The sequence below is a fragment of the Oxyura jamaicensis genome, chromosome 7 (genome assembly GCF_011077185.1).
Source record: "Oxyura jamaicensis isolate SHBP4307 breed ruddy duck chromosome 7, BPBGC_Ojam_1.0, whole genome shotgun sequence".
NCBI classification, from domain to species: Eukaryota; Metazoa; Chordata; class Aves; order Anseriformes; family Anatidae; genus Oxyura; species Oxyura jamaicensis.
The window spans coordinates 37,612,436-37,625,174 of NC_048899.1; positions in this window are offsets into that span (position 1 = coordinate 37,612,436).

The following is a 12,739-nucleotide window of genomic DNA, read 5'->3' on the forward strand; positions in this document are numbered from 1 at the left end:
GCTGTTTGTCCGTGCAGCCTGTGTTTCAGGTGTCTGTGCTGGTACCTCATTGCTTGCCAGGCTCTGGTGGGAGATGGGGAGCGGGAAGGATGGCACGGCACCGCCTCGTAGCTCCTGAGGACCCCCAGCCCTATTACAAGCACACCCACAGTGGCCGAGTCCCCCAGCATATCCCCTTAATGCTGCTTGGTCGTGTCCTGGCTGTGGATCCAGGGGAGTTATTGCAGTTATTGCACACCCTGTGAAGTGATGCACACCCCATGCAGGTATTGCACACCCTGCGGCGCCGTGCATCCTTCCATCCATCCATCTGTCCATCCATCCATCCACCCATCCACCCATCCATCCACCCGTCCATCCATCCGTCCATTCGTCCATCAACGTCATATCACCCCGGGGAAACCCAAGTTACTGCAGCAGGGTCTGAGGCTCAGGAACGGAGGACTCCTGTAAAACAAGAGCCCAAACACCCGGTCACCACGTAACAGAGGCAGAAATAAGGGAAATAACCAGCGGGCTCAGAGCTGAGCTCTGCGAAACACTCTGCAAGGCTCAGCACAGGTGGGGAGCCTGTGGGAGCCGCTACCCCCCACCAGCCCTTGGGACAGGAACAAAACCTATTTTTTTTCTCCTTGAATTTCAGGAAATTAGCCATTTTTTTGCTGCAGCCTTCCTGGAGAAACACCTGCTCTGGGAAACGTGCATAGCAGCTGCAATCCAGCTCCCCGGGATGCTCCCTTTTCATCGTGCACCGGGGGAGGTTTCAGTGGGAACTGGGGATATTTGGCGCAGGGCTTTGCTGAGCTGCTCGACTTGGGAGTGTAAACCCATGGGGAAGGACGGGCTGAAGTTAGCCGAAATGTTTCCATCATTCCCCTGGGAGCAGCAGCCGGGACACCCCCACGACCCCCTCCAGCTTCTTGCACCATCGTGTACCCAAGAACAGCCACCCAAATGACAGACGTGGGCTGAGAGCCACCGCCAGGGGCAGGTCGGTCTAAAAACACCGCTGGGGGAAAAGGCAGGGCTCGAGCCAGCTGGAACACGGCAGGAAGGCACGGAGTTCGGCCTCTGTCCCCTTGCAGGCTTTGTTTTCGCTGTGTTTCTACTTTTGCTGATTGCGCTGGGCTGGTAAAGTCTTCTAGGATTGCGAGGGTAATAAAGTAATTTATTGCTAATTGAAGCTTTCGGTTCTTAGTGTCTCTTTGGAGGGATTTGCAGCTCTGAATTGCTGGGTCTGGGGACGGAAAGGAGCTGGGCAGCATCACCCTTCAGAGCTGTATCAGAAAAATGAGCAAAAAAAGGACTCGAGCCCCAAATTCAGATTTTTGTAAGGGATATCCCACATTAAAAATAAATAAGAAGACAACACCGGACAGAGAAGTTGCAGCCCCTCTGCTGCAAGCAGGAGCGAGAAGCACAGCACCGCCCCGGGGGGCCAAAGCAGCCGAAACACATGCGCGACCGAGGTGCAATGTGCCATTATGTGCAATTTCCTTTTCAGGTTTCCTTTCTTAATAATTATTCCTATTATGTAGGTGGACAGTCTCTTAATACAGATAAAGACCTTCGCAGCTGCTCCACCGTCACCGGCCTGGTGTTTAATATGCGCTCTGTAATTAGCCGGAGGGGGGGAGGCCCGGCAGCGTGGTCGCCCCTTTTTCTCCCCAACCATTTTTAATCTGCGCCGCACTCAGCTGGGGAGGGCTGATAAGGGTTTCTGCACGTGCCAAGCGGGGCTTTCATCTCACCTTTCGATTTCTAGTGCCCTCCTTGCACAGCTTCATCCCCCCCCAAGGACCCCAGCGTATTACAATTACCCACCCTGGGTGTCGTTTTGGTGCTTTTACACGGCCTTACGATGCTCAGCTGGCCGTGTGGGAAGTAAAAGGGGTGTCATTGGTCCAAGCGAAAATTTTAATAAATATATACCATTGGCGAAGAACTAAGGAGGCACCGTGATGCCAGGAGGTGGTTTTTTGTGGGTTTTTATCCATGCTGCCAGTGTCGGATTTGGTGATGGAAAAATACACATCAAGCATGTAAGGTGCAACCGCAGTAAAGGTGTCTTGGTGCGCCTGTGAAAGCCTCCCCAGACAATGCCGCTTTAAATCACGATTTCCTTTGTTTCCAGCACAATTTCCACTTCAATACTTACTGGAGAGAAATGGCATGGAAATGTAGAAAAAGGCACTGGCGGGCTCTTGTGAAATGCCAGTTTTGTGCAGGTTATTACCAGCAGCCTTTAACAGCAAATGCTGCTGGTGCTTTTCATCTGGAGATTCGCAGAGCACCACAAACCGTGCACACCCCCTCGTGCCCAGGCGGGCAGGAAACCCCAAACATCAAAATATTTGGGCAGCATCCTCCCGGCCTCGCAGCTCGGTGGCTCTGCTCCTCGATGACCACGAGTGGTGGTTTGCGCACATCCAGAGACTCCAGCTTTGACCAACCAGCCCAGCACGATGCTGTAGATAAAAGCCAGGCACAAATGGCCGCGTTGACATCTCCTGCAGGAAAAAAATATATATATAAGGATTAGGCTGGAAGTGATATTTTCTCTAGAGACGCCCTTGCTATTCAAGCAACCATATGTTCTGGAGGAACCCTCCGCGCACGGATTTTGACCTGCTCACCTCTCAGAGGAGATAAAGCCGTCGAGAGGGAATCCACCTCTGTTTGGTTTTAATTTACTGGGAATCGGGGTGCCTGCCCCCGCCGGACCAACTGCAAATAGAGACGCCTGTGTCATGGCTCGCAGGAGGCTGTGACCGGGCACTCGGTGGTGAGCGGCTCTCGTTTGCTTTGCTGCCCTCAGCGGAGCTCCGCAGCCCAGAAAATGAACGTGATCTCACCGAGACTTGCTCAACAGCACAAAGCCTTCGATTCAGAGAGTTTCAAGGAAACAATCCAAGAAAATGTTCCTTTCAAAACTCTTCTATACAAGTACGGTCAGACGGTTTCTTGAACTCGCAACCGGCTACGGCAGGCATTTAATTCTGCTTTTGCTCAGAAACATTTATCTCTTCATGCAAAACCGATAAAGGGAGACACTGTGGGGACGCCTTGAGTGGGATGATACGGCGTGGCGTTATCAGTAGCTCTTGTATAACCTGTTCCAATTTTAAATTTTACCCTTAAAATCATTTTTCTTGTGTGTTTCCAGGAGCAGCTGGTTTTTAACAGGAAGACGACTGCCGTTCTCTGCTTGCTTTTGTCCTTGAGAAGCCGTGTAGCAATCACGCGCGCTGAAGAGAGGGAAAACAAAGCTCTTCACCGAGGCTCTCGTGGCCTGGGCAGCATCAGCATCTCCGCCGCCGTCGTCCGTGCTCTGCTATCGGCACAACATTTCTGCATTCCTCGGGCTGCCAGGCCTCCGCCCGAAAACAAGGCATCCCCGGAGATCTGTTTCCTTCAGCCAGAGGTCACGTCCAAACCAGAGGCCGCGCTGAAATAATGGAAATAATCCCTCTCTTTGGGAAGTCTTGTGACTAAATGATTCAATCTGTTTTCTGAGCGAGCCCTTTCAAGCCTCCGGATTTAACCGTGCGTGGGGGCGGGAGCCCGAGGAGCTGCGCACCGTGCACGTGCAGCGGGACATCGCAGTGAAACAAGCCACGCAGAAGATCGACGGAAAATAGAAAAGAAATACTCGCATTTGCAAACACGGCTCGAAGGCCAAAATAAAATAAAAACATCTTGTGATTCGACGCAAGCCCCGTTAACAAAAGCAGCGGTAGCTTACAATTGCCTTGATTGCTGCATGTGCTATTCTTGGAACAACAGGCACTCGTGAACCAGGAGCTACCACGGCTCAGCAGCGATACCGATATTCCCCAAAACTCTCTGGAGGTAATGAGCAGGTTGAAACAATCTGACAAGAATAATGCCAGGCTTCCCGCGGGGATAATGTGTCCCCACCGCGCCGTGCGCGGCCCCCCACGGCCCTCGGCAGTGTTCAGAGGTGAGAAATTTCTGCGGGGGAAACCCGAATTTATCCCCGGCAGCTTCCTGCAAGGCGTCCCCAAAGGTGCCCCAGGACCACGGTGCGTGTTCGTTTGCTTTAAAAATCAAATTAAAGTGTCGTAGACAGTTATCCCGGGCCATTTTCTCTGAGGAAGCTTTGCAAGCATCCTGCCTGGTGGGTAAATGCCACTCAGATCATCCGGTCGGAGGCAAATTGCTTGCCTTTGACTCTGCCCTTGCAGGAAGATTTCGGTGTCATTAGCGCGGTGTTAATGAGGCTGGGCGCTAAGGCAGGTGCTAAGTGCAAGCAGAGCTCTATTAGGCTACAAATTGCCTCGTGCAGAGGGCAGCACCAGGCGGGTCTGTGCCCAGTTAACCTTTGCCCACATGTGCGGCGTGGCTGATGAAGCAGCGATGGATAACGACATGCACCGGGGCGTCTCCAGAGGTGGCGTTGCTGTCCCGAATGTAAATCTTGGTGGGATCATCACCTTCCCCGTGCAGGGACGCAGAGTCGTGGTAAAGCAGAGAATCACAGAATTAAAGCCACGCAATGTCATGCTACGGCCAGGAGCTAATCAGCCAGCACTAAGCAGGTGTTTTGGATGCAGTCGGAGACGGGGATGTAGGGTGGCTGCGTTAAAAGGAGGTGTTGGTGCTGGGTTTCCGAGGATTCACAGCGATGCCTGGTGCCCACATGGGGCCGGCCTTGTGAGCACACGAACCCCATCGCCCTGCCCTCGGGAGACGGCAGTGACTCGGTGCAACGCAATTTTGCACTGAAGCAATAACGTGGACACACGGGAGGTGTAAAATATGGGCACGAGTTGCGATGTAGACGCACAAGAGCTGTAGGAACATGTTGGATAGGCGAGCCTGGGGTGAGAATCTGGGCAGAGGAGGAGGAGCTGGAAACAACCCAGGGACGCAAGGACTGAACCTGAACGTAAGGATTAGAACTGATCCTGCCCTCCTCCTTGTAACTGTGAGGCAAAATGACTACGGGAAAAGAAAATGCCAACGTGTGGATGCGGTGCATAGGCATGTGCTATTGACACAGTGAAACGGGCTTTCCCCAAGCTCCATTTGTCTCTGTTTTTCTACTTGCTCTCTCTCATGACAGAGAGTGGGCTGTTCCCACCCCCTCCTTTCATTTCCACTGCTTTTTCTTTTTTATTTTTTTTTCTTTTTTATTTTTTTTTGGAAACGCTTCTTATTTGGCAAGCCCTGTATAAGCCCGTGATAAGAAGCAATCCCAGCGCCATGCCCTCGGGGCTGCCACAACCTCACCTTTCCCTATGGGTTTGTCCAGAAACCTCCCCAAAATTGTGCGTTTTGGAGCTGCCAAAGCCGGGGGGCACAGGGTACAACACTCCCTGAGGGGCCCAAGCCCAGCCCTGCAGTAGCAGCTGATGTAGCAGCACCCAGCGAAGATAACACAATTCAAAGCCAAACTCAGAACACTTTCAAGACTCCCTTGTGATTTCGGATGAGTGAGCTGGAGCAAACAGCGTGAGGAAGCAGCGAGGAGCTCAGCCGCAGGCAGGGCCGGGCTGCAGCCGCGTCCCAGGAGAGCTGCCAGCCCTGCGGAGCTGCCTCCGAACCCATGTGCAGCTCTGTGAATCCCCCTTATCTTCTGTCTTCCAGGAAAAATAGGATTGCCCGGTGTTGTTTTCCCAAGGACCATAAGCGCAGCAGCGGTTTCCTACCCGTAAGCTGCAGTCACTGCATCATTTAGGTTTGCGCCGCACGTCCCGGCGGCCGGTGTTTAATCTGTTGGAGGATGGCTCGCGGGGAAACGCCGTCCTCAGCTGCGGGGAATTTTAAACAGAGCCTTCTTTAGAACAGGATTCGGGAAATTCAATGCTCTGCCTGCAGGAAAACGTGCTGCTCCGTTCTCCTTCGTGCTGCACGCGAGGGGCTGGGGCATGCGGAGAGGGACAGGGATGCTCGAGCAGCAGGCTGATGGTGGCTGCACGGTGCCTTTGGTGCTACATAAATTACCAGCTCCCTGTGAGCTCTGACAAGGAAATTGTCAGAGAAAATAACGCCGATGGAAACACGGCGACAAAGGAGCTACAAGCGAGCCCCACCAAGGGGGAGGAACCCCGCAAAGAGCCTCTCCCTTTAAAAATGCTCAAATATCAGTTTGGCTGAGCAAAAACAGTTCTCCAGGCACTTTTTGCAAGCCTTTGACAGAAATCCTTTGTCAGTGCAGGGCGTGCGGAGGCTCCTGGGTGCTGAGAGCTGACATTCAGGGGCGGTAGCACAGGCAGAGCACAGCCCAGGAAGGGTTTATAGCTTAATGTAAAATAAATACCTTAATATATCAAATAGCTTAATATAGCTGAATGTTTTTGACTAGAAACCCCAACAATTGGCAATCTGCTCCCAGACAGCTCGCGGACAGGAGGAGGAGCCCATGTGTGTTACGTTCTCCAGCAGTGCTCCCCATCTCCAGTTAAAGGGGACAATTTACTGTACCATGGGGTTCCCTAAAAACGAGTTCCTTGCACATTTCTGTGCACGTGTGTGTGCTGGGATGCACAGCCAGGTGGGATGGATGCTCAGCACTGCCCTCCTGCTTGTCTAGGTGCCAAGTGGAGTCTTTCTGGAGACCTTTCCAACCCAAGCCTATAGTATTGTTCTTTCCCAATCACCAGCTTGTCTTTCTTCCCCTCTGGGCTCTGCTTTCGATGTATTCACCACTTGGAAATGCGTCCGGCTTCCCCTCTTGTCCCTGGGGCAGCCAAGCTCCCCGCTGGATGCAGCTGCACTTTCTGCAGCATTGCTCTGCTTTGAGCCCCTGACCATTGTCATGTAAATCCAGTGCTTCTGCTCCTAGTAAAGAGGATTAGAAAAAAAAATCCTGATTTCAATTTGTAAAGCTGCTCTTTTCTTTAGGGTGGGGAGGTTCACTTTTTTTTTTTCTTTTTTTTTTTTTCTTTTTTCTTTTCTTTTTTTTTTTTTTTTTTTCTTCCCCAGAAAATCAGGAACTTCTGTGGCCAAAGTCTCTCCAGAAACTTCAGCTACACGGGGCCTGGGTCCTTTGCGTTCACCCTGCAGCCAGCTGCCGGGTGCCTAAGGACCGCTCTGCTCTCCCTTGGAGCTACTCTGGGCAAAATGAGTTGGAGAAGATGACTAAAAACATAAAACCCATCATGCAACCTTTCCCATCTGGCTTTTTTTCTTCACTGTTAGCCCACCTATTTTAGGCACCAGCCCCATTCGTCTCACTATAGCTCAGCAGGTGCTTGTGATCTCTGGCCATAAATAATTTCAGCTCCCTGCAGGGCTGAAAAAATAAATATAAAAAATGTGAATGAAGTGAAACTATGACAGATATCATCTCCTATACATAGAGATAAAATATGCACCGCCCCTAAAACCAAGGAGGTGTTGCTGCTGAAAAGTAGCAACAAATTTATTCAGTTTTTTTTTTTTTTTCTTCCATTTCTGTGATTAAATATATTTAGATAAAATATAGTGAGGCGCCTTGTAATACCCCCACGTCCTGGAGGTGCGAATGCCTTGAAAACTCCTTGAAAAGACTGGAAGCGATCCAGCAAGGGAGCACAAAACTTCACGATCCAACCCACAGCAAGGATTCCCAAAAGCGACTGCTCGGGGCTGTAGCCATGGTGAACAGCATGAGAAACCGGAGCGTGCTTGGGAGAAAAAAACAGGTGGGAGAAGGCAGATAATGCAAGCCTTTCGGCTCACCCCCATCCCTGGGGCCTGCTGTGGGACTCGAGGAGAGGCTCGGATGCTGAAGGCTTGGCAGAGGGATGCTGGGGAACGCTGCGGTGACTGGGGACAGATCGGTGGCATGGAGGAGGATGGAGATACCAAGTGACATGGGGGTAGGATGGCATGAATAATGCAGGAGGTGCATCGAGGTGAGCGGCGTCCATCTGAGGGGGTGCTCCTCGTCTCCTTCCCGCTGGATACGGGGCAGAAAAGCCCCCGGTGACCGCAGCCACATCCCCACCTGCCCCGGCTTGCAGGAGGAGCAGCGCCAGCACTCCCTGGGGAGCTGCATGCGGGGAAACGGCCGTGGGCAGCGATGCCGACCTTTAGCGCCGAGACCACGGAAAAATAAAGAAACCAACCCAAACCATTACCAGGACCATTGTAGCATGAAACACAAAACCTTCCTCCCCGAGCAACACAAAGCTGTGTGTAGCACACCAGAGTAATTAATAAAATGAAAGCCCCCTTTCTTGCAGATGGATATGTGGGGAATAAAGGAGCTACACTGCGCTGGGCTGTCATGCATCGCATGCTACATCTGTTATGGAAATCAGTGGTAGTGGGGCCTTTTGTTCAGGCTAAAGCCCTCCCAACAGGGATTTGGCTGAAGTAGATTTTCTTGTTATTAAACATGATTTCGAGCTAGTTGAGAGCAGATGCTCCCGCAGCATTTGGAACTAATAACCAGCCTTCAAGTGTGCAGCATCCCTTAAAAGTCTGGGATCGCCTGAAAGAGCGATTCCAGCCCGGAGATAATGCGCTGCCCTGGGTCCCTGCTTTGCACATGAATGCTGCTGACACCAGATGAGCCTCCTGGCTCCCTGCAGCCCCCCAGCCCCTGCACAAACACACACACACTCAGTGCTCCCACGCTCAGCACACACCGAAGCCCCCTCTGGCCAGGCCTTGCATTAAGCGGGAAAGGAGCAGCCCGGCTCTTTGTTCCCACACGTGCCAAAGCCACCAGAATTATGGATACAAGCACATGAGGGATGGACAAAGAGCACCAGTCCTGGCCAGGACCCCCACGCTTTCAGTTGTGTGCAGAGTAGGACACGGTTCAGCAGTGTTACCCCAAATCTAGATGGAAACATACGTCCCCATGTGTTCGTGCACCCCTGGGTATTTGCAGGAGGTGATGAGCTTGAGCTCATGGGGGCAGATAAATCTCTAGAGAAGGGGCATTTCCAAAGGAGAGTTTCTGAGAGCTGACACCCCGTACAAAAAAAAAAGGAGCAGCAAAAACCCCACAAAGGGGCCGGCCACAGACCCTAGCGCCGTGCCCACTGCCGCCCGGGCAGCCGATGAAGGACACTTCTCTAAGTGCTGGGCATGCTCTGGGATAACTGACTCATTGTCTGGTTCAGGAAAAGCCCTAAATCTAATTTGGAGCAATTATAACCAGGACACAGTTAGCGGCTCTGCTTTGAGTAGCTGGCAAGCAGCAGAGGGCCCTACACCAAGTCCTCTCCTGTGGCTGGGAGGTCTGATTTCGGCCCCCACTTCAACATACTAAATCATCTCCTGGAAGCACTCGAGAGAGCTGCCTGGCAGGGCCTAGGGGCACTCAGACAACACATAGAAATAAATGTTTTCCCCTGGCCCAGCCCCGGCAGGGGAAGGTTTCCAGGCCGCGGCCCAACAGCGGGGGTTTGGGCAGGAAGGCCAGCAGCACCCAGCGGGCACCAGTCAATGGTTTCTGCAGCGAATTCACACCAACACCAACAGCAATTTGTAGGAGAAAGCGATCTATGGGCTTTGGGGGAGCTTTGCAGAACTTGTGCTGTGTGTAACGGCGAGGGGCTGGTTCAGTGTTGTTGCAGCGCGTGGATCCGTGGGCCCAGAAACTATTTCCTGTTTGACGGCTGTGGGAGTGCTTCCCTTTTCACAGATCCCTTTTAGAATCGGATGAAATCTTTTCTTCTCGGATTGCTTCTCATCCCTAATCCTCCCAACTAATCTAGGGAGGAGAGAAAAGAACCACTTGGCAGAACATTTCTCCTCCACGCTGAGCAACCCCCGCCTTCGCTGGCTCTCGCGCAAGCCCATGGGGACAGAATCGTGGTCCTGAGCTGCCCCTTGAGGGTTGTGAGGGTCTTGGGGGGAACTACAGGAGCTGGTCTGGCCGTGGGGAGGTAGAGGAGCTGCTTCAGCCTCCATCACATCTCCAGCACCTTTGGCACTCGGGGGCTGCAGCACGGCTCTTCTTCAGCGCCGGCGCCTCGGTGGCTTTGGCAGAAAGGCTGGCAGTCAGGAGAGATTTGAATGATGGAAAGACGGGGGGAAAGGTTAGTGGCTTGTTTGGTAAGAAAGGAGTTTGGTAGGGAGAAGCCCAATGAGCTGGGAATTCGTAATTATTTGCTTTTATGCAAGTAATCCCTCCCTTAGGAGGGCCAGCACTGGTACGTGAGGATTAGACAACAAAATGCCACACTGACAACATCAAACTCCTAATTAGCCAGGCTTCTCTCCTTTCTCACCGCAGAGCAGCTGCAAGAAGCATTCCAGGAGGCAAGGAAGGAGCTCAGGCTATGCCTCGGGCTCTCCTCCTTCCCAGCTGGGGGGCCTAGGGGCCCCAAACTGCACCCACATGCCTCGGACACAGCACTGCAGGTGTCAGGGCAGGCAGAGGCACCTGCACATCTCCATCAGCATCACTCAGGCATTTTAAACATTTCAGGGAGGAATTTGGGGCGGTTTTGCTGTTGTTGTCCCCTTCCTTCCCACTGGGAAGGGCCATGCTCTGAAGCCTCGCTCGCCCTGAGGGCTCCACCACTACATCTCAGTGAGGTGAGGAGTTTCGGCTCTGCCGGAGCCCTGCGCCCCTTCACTTCATCCCAGCTCACCCCACCGAGCTCAGCGTTGCTCTCCTGGGGATGCTCGGGGTTGTCTGTGCAGGGGCCGGGTTGTTGCAAGGCGCCTCAGTTACGGTAGACGGTTGCACAATCCCATTGTGCAATAATAATAATAAAAGAAAGCTGAAGTGAAATGGTTTTGTGTTTTTTTTGGAAGTGGACTGAGTGATGGCAACCTGCCAGATTTATTTTCCAGGGGTCAGATGGTACTGGAGAGAAACATCTGACCAAACCGCAGCCTACACACGAAAGCGCTTCCGATCCAGCACCTCGCTCGCACAGCGGTAGTGCTGAGGGGGTGACAATCCCCCAGACACCAGCTCCTCGGAGAGCAAACCAAGCTGCGCCATTTCAGCCAAGGATGTCACCTCAGTGCCGGCTTCAGCCACAGCCTCCTGGTTTTAGAGAGGTAAAGCCATCTCTCCTCTGGCTCGCAGGTTTCAAATGCCACCAGCCAAAGCCAGTCAGGGACGTCTCACAAACAGAGCGGCAACTCCGACAGAAAGGAAATGGTAAAACTCACAGCAATCACAGAAAAAGAGAGTTGGACTCTTTGGTGAGAAATCCTGCTCCACAGCTGGGAAAAGAAAAAGATTATTTCTAATCATCATGTGATGAAGAAACACTTTCTGTTCCGAAGACACTCGGTTTATGCCCAAGCACTGGCTGAGCAGCTCTGGGATTTAGGAACACTCACTTCCCAGATGTGCTGGAACACAGGCAAGGCTAGCGGCTGCGATAGCTGCCAACAGGCTTGTTTATTTTTGTAATGCTAAGAGGAAAATGTAGATAAATCAGGACACCTCCAATCTTCCACCCATCTAGAGCAAAATGACTGAGTAAGGGGAATTTGAAAAGGGTAACAAGCAACTGGTGGTAGCTGATGATCCAAGGGATTTAACTGGAAATGGATCTCTTCTGTAGGTCTGGTTTAGGCTTCAGCTGCAACGTGGGGCAGAGGCATCATGGAGAAACCTTGGGCATCTGGACACAGAAGAGAAAGGGGGAGAAGGGAGAGGAGGAGAGAACATTGCTACGGGAAAGGTGGCATGGCCCAATGCTGCTCTTGGGTTATTCCAAGAAAGGTGCCAAAAAGCTGAACAGAGCACAGAGGCACGCACTTGGCCAAATATGCATTGCAAAACATCCTTTACAGCAAAAAAAAAAAAAAAAAAAAAAAAAAAAAAAAAAAAAATTGGAGTCAATTAGTTTGGTTTAACGAAGAGAGGACTTAACGCACGACCGCAGTAACCTACAAAGCATCCTTAAATCCCATCATGAAGAACACATCACTGACACAAACGCACCCGGATGGAAAGACGAGAGGCTGAGCGAGACAAATGCAGACCTCGAGGGAGATGTGGCTTTTTAGGTGAGGGCTGCAGCCTGCCAAGGCGAGCTCCAGCCCTGCCGCCGAAGGGGACTGACAGCGGTGCCCAGGCATTCATGAGCTGCCAAAAGGCCGCCTCCCCAGGGAGTGACAACCCAACAGCATCCTACCAGCAAGGGATGCCTTCTCGCACAGTAAATCATCTGCTCAGCTACAGCATAAACAGGCAGGGAACAAAAAACGCTGAGATTGTCATCAGAGAGAGGAAAGGGTGATCGGGTCAGCACAGGACAACTACAGGCACTAGAGAGATGCTGGGACTCCAGCGGGACTTTAGAAACGTGGAGAGAACACATGTGCTTCGCTAGACCCCAAAGTGAGAAACTTCAGAGCTCCCTGGCCTTGATTTTATGAGTTTCAGGGAGAAAACTCAAAAGGCAGCAAGGACTGCCCTGACTGCTCTCAGCATTGCATATCCAAAAGGGAGCCTCAACACCTAACAGCGCTGCTGTGCTGGGACCCCACTTCTGAGAGTCACAGCAACCGCAATGTCCTAACAAGAAACGAGGCTGTGCCTGCTGCTAACTCATAGGCAGCACTCAGGAATGGTTCCTCTAACATCTTCAACGTATGAAACCTTTTAAAGAGAACATTTACTGCTTTGGAGGCCAAAGCAAACCGCACTTCACTTGTTTTCTCTAGTTTCCCCTGCCTGCCTGATTCTGGGGGAAAAGCAACTCCAATAATCCACACTACTTACTCAAACTCCAGAAAAAACCAAAAGGCTGTTCCAAGCACCAGTAAGATTGATTTCTGCTCAAATCACATTCCAGTT